At 39.6% G+C, this 12,571-nt stretch overlaps 1 protein-coding gene across 7 annotated transcripts in view; it reads left to right on the top strand.

Annotated features, from left to right (window-relative positions):
* Positions 1-12,571, top strand: part of HS3ST5 (heparan sulfate-glucosamine 3-sulfotransferase 5) — a 361,222-nt gene that overhangs the window by 330,936 nt on the left and 17,715 nt on the right. The window lies entirely within an intron of this gene.

Raw genomic sequence — 12,571 nt, 5'->3', positions numbered from 1 at the left:
AAATATATATCAAGCAAACAACAATCAAAAGACATTGAAGATGTAATTTAAAAACTCCCAACAAAAAAAAAAGCCGTGACCCTAAGGGCTTCACTGGAGAATTCTACCAAACTTTCAGAGAAGAGTTAACACCACTGCTACTAAAGATATTTCGTCATGTAGAAAAGGATGGAATACTCCTAAACTCATTCTATGAAGCCAGCATAACCCTGATAGCTAAACCAGGTAAAGATGAAAAAAAAACAGAAAATTGCAGACCAATATCCCTCATGACCATAGAAGCAAATGCCCTTAACAAAATTCTAGCCAACAGACTTCAACAACAGATCAAAAAAAATAATTCACCATGAACAAGTGGGATTCATACCAGGTATCAGGGATGGTTCAGCATTAGAAAAAGAAAAAATTTTTTTTCCCAGCCTGTAGGTTCTCTTTTTACTCTTTTGGTGAAGTCTTTTGATGAGCATAAGTATTTAATTTTTAGAATATCTCAGTTATTCTGTATTGTTAGTTATGGTTTATACGCTATTTATACTGTGTATTAGGGCCTCTAGTGTTGACCCTATTTTTTCTTTTATGATCTTTATAGCTTTTGGTTTTATGTTTAGGTCTCTGATCCATTTTCAATTAGTTTTTATGTATGGTGTGAGGTATGAGTCCTGTTTCATTTTTTTTACAGATGGACATCCAGTTTTGCCAGCACCATTTATTAAAAAGACTATTTTTTTCCCCAAAAAATAAGAGAATTTTAGACCTTGTAGGGATCACAGAATGTATCCCTTCTAAGCCCTTTGTTTCTTAGATGAAGAAACAGAAGATCGGGAGGTTAAGCGATTTATCCAAGGTCATATAGCACCCTGGGTAAGATGGTTAGTAATATAGTTTGAACTTCCTCTTTTGTTTTACCTGGAAGGGAGGATAGAGTGAGGAGATAGTTTTCCGCCCTACAGCAGGAGCTGGGTGTTTATCGTTCTTGGGTTTCTGCATTTTCTCATCTGCATGATAGGAATGATGATACTGCCCTCTTCATCTCACAGGATCTTTCCCCACTAACTTGTTGCAAAACGCCCTATGTTGTTGTTGTGTGTAAGGGCCTCAGAATGTTAACCTTGTTACATACTCTACTGTGGCTATTGTGCACAGGACTGTAAAGTCTTGTGGATCACTACCATGTTCCTGAAGGTAGATATCATTCCCGGTGCTGGTTAACCAAGGGAGAGATCCGCCTCAGGGAAGACCACAGAACTAAGAGGGAAAAATAAAGGAGAGACTCCCAGCTCTGTAAGATGGTAGATGTGAATGGTTGTATTCCTACATGATGAGGTTAAGACAGTGTCTGCCTGTAAAGTCAAGTATCTGGAAAAGTAAGGACATTGTGAGGATCCACAGTGTATGCTGAGGAATCTGTGCTATGAAAATCAGAATGTCTGGCTACAGGAATGTATTGTTAATTTTGGGGGCCCAGTGCAAAATGAAAATACAGGCCCTTTGTTCAAAAATTAACAGTTTCAAGATGGTGATAGCAGAACATTAAACAAAGCACGGGACCCATCTGAGCACAGAGCCCTGTGCAACTACGCAAGTTGCAAACCCATGAGGCTAACCCTGTCTGACTGCATGTAGTTACTTTGGCAAAGTCTGGATGAAACATGCCCAGTGAAGTCTCCACTTTATAGAGGGTTTTTAAGAGAAGAGCCTTGTTTAAGGGAGAGTAGGGCCTTTCTGGTGGTACAAACATTTATGTGCTTACCTGCTAACCAAAAGGCTGGAAGTTCAAGTCTACTAGAGGTACCTCAGAAGAAAGGCCTGGTGACTGCCTCCAAGAAGTCAACCACTGAAAACCCTATGGAGCACAGTTCTACTCTGATACACATGGGGTAACCATGAGTCAGAACCAACTCAATGGCAACTGGTGCTGTGTGGTGGAGGGCCTTTCAGAGAGTGGTCTGATTGTAGCTGCTTAGGTAGGAGGAAAGGACCTCCGTGAGGGACGTGGATCTTAGGACCAGAAGGTAAGACTGTGAAGTTCAACAGACCCTGCCATTCCGGAGGTTCTTTCTTCACGGCCAGCCTAAGAGGATCTGGGCTCTTTATTTAAGGAAAGACACAGTTTCCATACACTTAATAACAAGAGCTGACCTTGAACACTAGAAGAGTATAAGACTAATGGAGCAAGTCTGTGTCTCTTGTTTTCCACATTATTCCTGGCATGTGCAATGACTGGCATGTGGTAGGTACTCAGTAAGTATTTGTTCATGACTAGTTGGCACTGGGTGGGTTGGGTAGTAACATAAGGAGCCCTGGCAGTGCAATGGTTAAAGCGCTCGGCTGCTAACCAAAAGATTGGCAGTTCGAATCCACCAGCTACTCCATTGGAGAAAGATTCGGCAGTCAGCTTCCATAAAGATGACAGCCTAAGAAACCCCATGGGGCAGTTCTACACTGCCCTATAGGATTGCTATAAGTTGGAACCAATTCGACAGCACACAACAACAACAGCAGTAACATAGTGTTGGAATTTGGTGGTGCCCTTCTGGCCCTGAAAGGGAGACCTGAGATTGAGAAAAGTTTCTTTAGTAATATAAAGAAGGAGGTTTTGAAGTATGCTAATATTACTGCTAATTAAGAAAATGTTAGCCTACTCAAGAATGGAGGCTTTTAACATCAGTTTTTGCATACAAACTAGTTATAAATTATTTGATAGCTTTATTACTTACAAGGTTTTCTAAGACATTTCACTGTACATTTCTCTTCCTATCAGTGTTACTTAAAAATGATAGCACTGCATCCTTTTCTTTTTAAATTTTGTTAGAGAACATAGTGGCAGGGTGCAGGGAGAACTGGAATAAGGCAGAGAAAACTGAGAAGGGCAGACACTTCATAAAGTAAAAATAGATGGAGGAAAAGATCACAGGGGTTTCAGAAATGAAAATGGGATTGTGTAGAAAAGCAAGAGGATGGATGAGGAGGCTGAAAGGGGAAGAGACAGTGAGAGGCCAGCCCACCCTCCTGTCTTTCTCTGAGTAACCCCAACAGCTTTTCCCCAACACACCATATATTGATGTGTACTCAAGAAATATTTGATTAATGAATGTACAAAAGAGAAAGTAATGGGGCATCATCAGTGGTGTGCTGATATATGTAACAACCAGCTGTTGAGAAAAGGGGGCCATTTGTACTCTTTGTCCATTTCTGTTACTTACATACTCCCTCCATGACTGATTTCAAGCTACCAATTCACTGAATCTGGAATTTGGGAGAGAGGTGCAGTGGTATCTCTATCATACAGATACAATAGACTCAAATAATCTCAAGAATATAAAAAATAACCTCAAGAACATAGGTAATAGTAATATGTAGTAAACAAGAAGAAATGAATTTTTAACATTTATTGACAGTTTTAATTATTTTAAGTATAAGATTATATAATTTTTAATAATGGCTTTAATAACTGGCTTGCAAAGTACAAGCCAGCTCCAGCACGCAAATGGATGGGCATTACCACACGCCTCCATTATTCATGCTAAGACATAGAAAAAAAACTTCAAAAAAATCTTTTTTCTTTAAAGGTAATGAGAAAGGGAAAGTAAAATAAGACATAAGAAATCTCCTAAGAATATTTTCTCTTTCGCCATCTTGCCAAAGGTTGATTTTGTTGATACCCAACTCATCAGAATTTACAGGTTAAAAGTTTAAGTGATGTTTCTGTTTCTACCAATAAATCAGTAACATTTTCAGCTTTACACTAACTTAATAAAAGAGCAGAGTGATGCAAGGTAAAAAGCCCAAAACTAGAAGTAAAAACTCCAAATTTAATAGCTTAAAGACTTTAAGCAGGCCATTTCACTTCCTTGGGCATTTGGGACAAGAATGACCGCTATGCCCCTCTTATTTCACAGGTTTTTGTTTTTTTTGGTTTTTTTGGTTTATGCAGGGACCAGAGCCCTGATGGCACAGTGGTTAAGAGCATGGCTGCCAACCAAAAGGTCATAGTTCAAATCTACCAGCTGTTCCTTGGGAACTCTACGGGGGCAGTTCTACTCTGTCCTGTAGAGTTGCTATGAGTCAGAATTGACTCAGTGGCAATGAGTTTGGTTTGTTTTGGTTTTCGTGCAGGGATTAGTCGGGAACCTCTAACATGCCGAAGTATTGATATCAGCCATTTATTCTCTGTTGGTTCAGTAAAAATGATGTGTGTTTATATAAAGACATTTAGAAAAAAATAAAGCAAATGTGGCAAAACATTAACAATTGATGAATGTAAGTTAAGGATATATGAGTATCAGATTTTTCAAAATAAAATAGGTGGTAAAATGAGGCCATTTTTACACATACAGTACTCTATAAACTTGTAACGTACTATACAAAGATAAAGTACCTATTAAAAAGATATGATATCCAGATGCCGTAACTATTAGGAATTTCAAAGTTTATTCCATCTAACTGATTCAATTATTCAGCAGTTATTTTCTGATCGTCTGTTATTCCCTAAATGCTGGTAATACAATAATGAACAAGACATAGTCCCTAAAATCACAGGGCTTACAGTGTAGTTGAAGGCGCACACAAGTAAACAGGAAATTTGGTGGGATAAACTTTGAAAGAATTAAATAGAGGATGCTGTGGTAACACGTGGGAGGAACATTGAAGCCAGATCTAGGTGTTCAAGAAACACCTTCCCGAGGAACCTAAGATGAGAAGCTAAGATCTAAAAGATAGGAATAGACCAAGACCGGGAGAGAGGGGAGAAAGAGGCATTAATAGAAGTAGATAACATTTACTGAGTATTACAAGGTTCCAAATAGTGTTCTAATTATTTTACACGCTCATTTCACCTTCACAGTAATACTCTGGGACAGGCTATTGGTATCCTGTTTTACAGACCTGATAAATGAAGCACACAGTGTTTCAGGCCATGGGAACCTTGCGTGGAAAGATCTGAAGCAAAACTGACCATGGCCTACTCAGAAGAACTGCAAGCTGTTTTGTGTGCTTAAGTTTATATGTGTGTGTGTTGGGGGTGGGGTAGAATTGCAATAGACAGGAGTAAAGGATCTTTGTAAGCCACATGGATGATAGGAATCATTAAGGGTTTTAAGCCCAAAGGTGACATGATCAAATTTCATTTGGAGAAACCACTCTGGCAGCAGTATGGAGAGTAAGTGGAGGCAAGGAACAAGACTAATAGTAGAGAAAACCGTTAGGAGCCTACTACAGTTAATCTAGGAGAAAGAAGCTGAGATGGTAACCTGAACCAAGGCAGTCACAAGTGACAGTCAAGTGATATGGGTGAATTCTAACTGTACTTTGGAGGCAGAATCTGGGGAACTTATGGCTAATTGTCTTTGGAGGGGGAAGAGGGGAGCTGAGAATGATGGACATCAAGGTTTCTGGCTTGGATGACTGAGCAGATGGGAAGCCGTTCACTGAGATACTGAGCGGGGGGGAGGGGGAGGAACAGGGGTAGTGTGATAATGAGAAGGTGATAAACAGGTTTAGCCAAGATCATATAGTGATCAATACATAAGAATCTGAGTCAGTGACAAGTGACAGTCAAAACCAATGCCACTTTGACCATCTACTAAAAAACCTTTCAAAAAGGAAAGTCATTTCTTGAGTTACTGGGCAAACAAATGGGATTTCCTTGATTCTGATTGGTTTAAATTATAAATAGTGTGGTGAATATGAAAAACACTTTGTAAACTATAAAAGCATTACCTTTTGTTATTATTATTTTATTATCATTATTAATATTTTCCCTCCTCTTATCAGGTACAAACCACCCAAATGGCCCCTTTTCTTCCCTCTCCAAGAAAACATTTTTTTCTTCTTTCTTCCCCTCCCCATCCTCTCCCTCAGGGTTCAATGGCAGATAATTTGATTGAAGTTAAGTGGTTTTTGTCTGCTCTCATCAATCAGTGAAAAAGTATTTATTAAGAGTCTCGGTGTGCAGCCAAATCTCTATTAGTGGCATTGGAATCAGGGGACTGCATTCTTTGGGGTCAGCTGATTCTGAATTTAAATTCTTTCTGCATTTACTGGAGTTCCTGGGTGGCACAAGTAGTTAAGCACTTGACAACTAACCAAAAAGTTGGCAGTTTGAATCCACCCGGAGGCACCTTGGAAAAAAGGCCTGGTGATCTGTTTCTAAAAAGTCACAACCTTGGGAACCCTTTGGAGTACAGTTCTACTCTGCAACACATGAAGTCACCATGAGTTGGGATTGACTCAACAGTAACAGGTTTGGGTGTTTGTTTCTGTTTTCTGCATTTACCAGCTACATATCATTGAGCAAATAGTCTGATCTTCTCTGTGCTCTTCAATTTTCATCAGGAAAATAAAATTAGTAATACTTCACAGGTCTGTTGTATTATATTAGATAATAAAAGTGAAAGAAAGTACAGAGAGCCTAGTGCTCAATAAATGTATTTCCTGACTATCTCATAAGGCTGTTACCGAAGACAAATGAGCTAATACTCAAAGAGCATTATGATTTCCTCAGAATAATTCTGCTATATAAGCTCAGTCATTTTTAATGAACTTTGCTGCTATTGTTCCTATTATTGTTTTTACTGGTACCAGGGGCTGGCGGTAGCCATGTCTACAAGCCTTTGAGTAGCACTTGAACATATCTTTATTATTATTATTTTTGAATCCCCTAATTTCCTTGTTTCAACTTGGGAATCATTTCTTTCTTTGCTCAGAGCTGCTTTGGAAAACCAGCCAGATGTCTCTTAATTTGTTGTTTCTGGCCACGTAGTTTGTTATTTAGATACTTTGCTTTGTTCAGCTAAGATACTGTGTCTGCTAAAGCTTTAATAGTCTGGAGAAACCATAATAGTGCTGTTCTTGGCATCCAAAATGAAAGACACTGAAAGATTAAAAACTGGAGATGAGAGTTTAAATATCACTGTAGGTCTTTAGCCTTTTTTTTATATATATAAAAAGAAATAAACTTTAAAAAAAAAACTTTAATTTTATATAAATTGCCTATTACCAGTATGAGTGCTCTGTTGAAGCATTATTAAAAGATCTATTAAAGCTGGAATAACTCAAAGTAAAGGACCTCAGTGGGGTTGGAGTAGTAGTTAAATTCCTACCTAGTTTAACAGCATTACCCATAAGGATCAAGAGATGTATGACTTCTCTTTTGGCTTGTATTCCTGGACCAAGAACAACTTCCAGTTTTTAAGACTCCATCCTGGCAGACTCTTGAGCACCTCATGACAACCAAAGAGGCATCTTGAATGTTAGATTAACTGTCTTTGGTTTTCCCAAAACAAAGTTTATTCAGGGACTGCCATGACACTGGCTTTTAGTACATAGTCTGGTTCTAGTTAAAAAACGGCATGACTTTTTTGTCTTCTAGTGGGCCTCACTAGAAATTGCTGGCTTGATCTCCTCTCTTCCCAAAAATTCCAGAAGAGATTTCAACCCAACAAAATTGACTTTTTTTGGTAATTTTTCTATCTTTCTTTAAGCAGAAAATACCTTTAGCATTTTAACATTTAATAGGAGTGTCCATTAAGTTACTGATATTTAAAAATGGGCTTATATATTTTTTTACAATCCAATTATACTATTAATGAGAACCATGTTTATTTTAATCTTTTCTCCTTTAAAGTGTGTACAAGAACTAATCTACCAGCCTCCTGAAGGTATTAGTAATAGCTTGTTTTTGTAAAGTGCCCAAATATTCACAAAATTCTGTCCTATAGTGTTTTACTCAGTGCTCGTAACAGTCCTGTGAGATACACATTATCATCTCCGTTTTACAGATGAGGAAAGCAAAATTCAGAAAGCTTCAATCATAAAACTGAACCAAAATGTGAATCAAAATCTTTTTACTTCCAATTTTTTGGTCTTTGCACTTCCCCGTGGATGTCTTACTCATATTAGTTGAGGTCTCAAATCAAATTTCTTGCTCTCCTCAGTGTGACAGTAGACATGCAGATGTTTTGGAGGCAGTGTAAGGAGGTAGGCCAGCCCCACTGCTCTAAGCAAGGGGCACAGGCAAGTCCCACCTTCATTGCTAACTGCGTGGTAAGAATCAGCAAGAATCCAATCCCAAAAATGTGGAAATAGATCCAGTCCTCACGTTCCTATTTCTTCATCCTTGTCACCAGCCACTCACACAGCACACTCTCAGCCCCAGCCACCCAGAGCTAGGTCAGAGTTCATACATTAGAAAGACACCTTCTTTCAGACTGCCTTATAGACATCTGCCAGGCCCTGCTTGCTCTCACTGCCCCTGTGGGTTCACTGAGTGCCTGGAATAACTCACAGAATTCGGAGAGAACATATGAGACTTATTAAAGGTTTATTACAACCAAAAAGGATACAAACAAAGAGATGCACAGGATGAGATCTGGTGGGTGCCACAGTGTGGAGCTTCCATGTCCCAAGGAGGGATGCACTACCTTCTCCCATGCATGGTTACCAACCAGTAAGCTCCTCAACACTCCATCTTCCAAGGCCTTTATTAGTCTTACTAGGTGGTTGTGATAGGCTTAATCAGCTTTGGGCCCCTAGATGGTCTCCCTTAGTTTAGTCAGCCCTCATGCATTAGCTTTAAGTGCTGGTGTGGATAGAAAGAACTGAAAACAATGGCCAAATGGCTGTCTCTAAGGTGGTTCCACACCTCACACCTGCAAACAAAAAACTGGAGAAATTTGGTTTCTCAAAGAGAGAAAATCCCTGGTGGACATATTTAAGGCATCTCAGGCATAGAGAAGCTGGGCTGACAGTAGCAGCTTATCCCACAGAGCAAAACCTCTGTGGTAATAACTGAGCCTATTATAAAGAAAGACTCCATAGGTGGACTACTGGTCTTCTAAGACTGGAAGAAGTCTTAATGGCCATAGAAAAAATAATGACCTCATATTCAGTAAGGTTTAATACCCTAATGTATACCAGATTAAACCTTCATTGCAGTAAAAGACACAATCTAATCTTATAGATTGAGTACAGACTAATTAACATAATTGCCACTAATCCCACCTCATTAACATCATAGAGATAGGATTTACAACACTTAGGAAAATCACATCAGATGACAGAAAGGTGGACAATCACACAATACTGGGAATCATGGCCTAGCCAAGTTGACAGATACTTTGGGGGAACACAGTTCAATCTATGACATATGGCATGGTCTTGACCCTATTTTTGCCCCACCAGTAGGGTCATTATGAGTTGGGATCGACTCAAGGGCAATGGGTTTACAGGTAATGGGAAGTGTATTAGAGTTACTTAGTATTTTTTTCCCCAAAATTCCACATCCACCAGCACTCACCCTCCCCAGAGAGATATCAGTATGATCTAGGAGTCTTGAAAAAGAAGTAGAAAAGACATGAGCCAATAAAGAAGATGACTAAAGCATAGAGGTGAGAGTGAAGAAGTGTGGGGAGAGGTAAAGACTCTGACCTGAAAGGTGTGGAGCTCTAGTTTTGGTGAATAGTAAGAAATAAAGAAACTGACTACCCCAGCTGCGACCTCAGAAGGAAGGGCCTGGGCTTCCCAGAGGAAGAGATGGACTTGATCCAGTTAACAACCAAAAGCAGGTGAAGGAGAAAATAACTTAAATTAGAAATATTAACCAAACAGTATGGAGCCATTAGAAATGAACAGGTAGAATGTATCAGAATGATTTAAAACAAAGGGAGGCCGCTAAGTGCCTGCACAGGACAAAGCAAGACAAAATTAAGGAGAAATAGTTTACTGACCTTGGTGACCAAACAGAAAAAGGGAAAAAAAAGAGAACATAACTTTAAATTTTGTGACTTTCTTTTGGTATTATTCACCCCACTATAAAAAAATAATGCATGACTAATGCAGACCCATTTAATTGGAGTCTGAGGATGGTGGTATTTGTGTGTTTTCTAAAGGCTCTACAAGCTTTTAGAGAGAACCACTAGCTTATCTAGCGAAGCAGATTCTTGGGTTTCAGTTGGCTTTCTAGTACTTCTCAGTAGTCAGTGGGGTTAGTCTGTTACTAGGAGATGGTGGTGATAGACACAAAAGAAGGCAGCAGACAACAAAACTTAAACACTTCTGGAACAATGACATTCCTAAGTGTGGTTCTGACTCCGAGAGTAGGTGGAATTCAATAGAAGTGGGGGGATGATTAGGGTCATCAGCTGGAGAAAGCTTCATAGAGGAGCCAGGACATAGGCTAGACCCTAGAATGGATGGACTGTAGCTAAACAAAGATGGCTGAGCAAAAGAACAAGTGAAAGAGAAACCAAAAATTGTGCAGTATAGTTATGTGTGAGAAAGCATGGCGTCTACATTTGAATAGCAGTAGAGACCTAATAACTTCCCCAGTCTCCCTCTGAGTTGCTTCTCTGTACCATGGACGGTGCCCCTAATGAAGGATTAGCACATGTTACCTTTTATTTTCCCATTTCACCCGTTTGGGGATAGCTCTCTTCAACCATTCTCTTTATTCTTTCATACTACTCTTCTGTGAATACACGTTAAATTCATTCACACTAGAATACAAATGACATATCCTTCACACTAGTCTGGCAAGTTAATAAACCTTTATGCAGTGATTTAGCATGTAGAAACCTTATTTTATTCTCACTACAGAACTATGGAGTCAGATATTATCCCCATTTTAGAGGTAAGCAAAGAAAAGTCCAGAGAAACTTAAGTGGCCACCTCATGATCACATAACTTCCAAGGAGAGAACTTGATTGGAGAACTTGAACACAGTTTTCTTCCCCTTCCTCCATTCTGCATCTTGCTGCACTGTTTGCATTGCAACAGGGGATGAGCGCCATGTGCTAAAGGCACACATGACTCTAACTGAGGAGTTCAGACATCAACCTGGGGCTAGGAGATTGACTCAGATAGTGAAGTCCTGAATCATACCGCTAGGTTACTGCCTTTGCCAACACATTACCTGCCAGATGAATGATGTCAAGTTAGAGAAAATTCTCACTGCTTCAGTTTACCCATTTGTACAATGGAAGTAACTACATCTACTTCATATGGTTTTTCTCACTATTTCCTGAAATACCACTTGGCACCATATCTTTGCCAGACAGAATCTGCTGGTAAAGCTCATTTTCTCTTCCCCTTTTCACCTACATACAAGACAAGCCATTCTGTTTCTAAATCAGAAACACTAGGCTCACCCTAAAACCAACAAACCAAAAAAAAAAAAAACCACTGCTATTGAGTTAATTCCAACTCATAGTGACCCTGTGGGACAGGGTAGAACTGCCCCAAGGCTATAACATCTATAGAAGCAGACCACCACATCTTTCTCCCATGGAACTGCTGGTGGGTTCGAACTACCAATCTTTCAGTTAGCAGCCAAGTGCTTTAACCACTGCACCACCAAGGCGCTTAATCCCCTACAAGTACCATTCTTGTTCCTCATTTTTGCTTTTGCTCTTTTTTTTTTTTCTTAGCTTTTTCTGTCTCCCCCACAGTCCCTGTGCCTAGCTACCGCAGCCTTCTTTCACTCCTCAGACTGGCCCTATCCTGCCCTCCCTGCACTTAATGCTCAAGGTGTCAGCCAAAGTTTCACGTACTCAGAAAAGACTGACGTACGGTCCCTGTTATGCATTCTCCCTGCATCCTGTAGTTTTCTGTTATAATATTCATTACAGTTTGTAGGCATATATTAACCATACACTTACTGGTTTAATGTCTGCTTTTTCCAATAGACTATAGATTCCCATAGTGCAGGAACCGTGTCTGTTTATTTTGCTATTATCTCTGTAGCACTCGGCGCAGAGTCTAGAACATAAGGGATGTTCCGTAAATATTTGTCAGGTATGCACTGGATAAACGCTGCTACTATCTCCTTCCCTTAGGCTGTCTTTCTGCAGCATCTTCACCAAGCCAGGTACTATGTGCTACAAGAAAGCATTCCCATGGAACCCACGTTCTCCGGCCTTTTCCTTAACGGCCCTTCCCCAGCACTTAATCGTACATTATCATGAATTCGGCTGTGTTCTCTGGTGGTTTCATGACTCCTTAATCACATTGTCAGTTTTCCAATAGCTAAAACTCTTGAAGGATCTTTTTTGGAACCTGCTATAAACCTGTTGCAATAAATGGAAAGGCTACTGGTGTTCAGTAAATTCTTGATGAGCAAATGAATAGACCAATCAGTCAATCCTAGTACAGCTCTTTCTGCGCAGAGAAAAATCTTCACATACAAAATATGGAGTTACCATTGCAGCAAAACAATTTCTAACCGTAATTGATTTCTGTAGTTTCCCTCTTCCTGGGTTACTGTCTAGAGTTTCAATAAAGAGCTAAATATCTTATCTTGAAAGAGGTGTTAGGATTTATTTTTAATGAGAAAGGCTGAATTAGGTGCTTGCATTTTTCTCTCAAATTTAATAACAGCATTAGGAAAGCTCTGCATTCCTCAGCTGGCCTTATTTCAGGTATAAAAGAATAAAGCTTCAAGGTATGGCTTTTTTCATGGTATAAGAGGAAGACCGGATATCACCAAACGTATTTAAATTCATTGAGAAAGGGGCCGCCGCGTAGGGAGGGCATCTGGTTTGAGCGTGTTTTCAGAATCCCAGACTGGGCAAAGGAA

This window comes from Elephas maximus, chromosome 1, assembly GCF_024166365.1.
Source record: "Elephas maximus indicus isolate mEleMax1 chromosome 1, mEleMax1 primary haplotype, whole genome shotgun sequence".
NCBI lineage: Eukaryota > Metazoa > Chordata > Mammalia > Proboscidea > Elephantidae > Elephas > Elephas maximus.
This window is presented reverse-complemented; position numbering and strand designations above follow the sequence as displayed.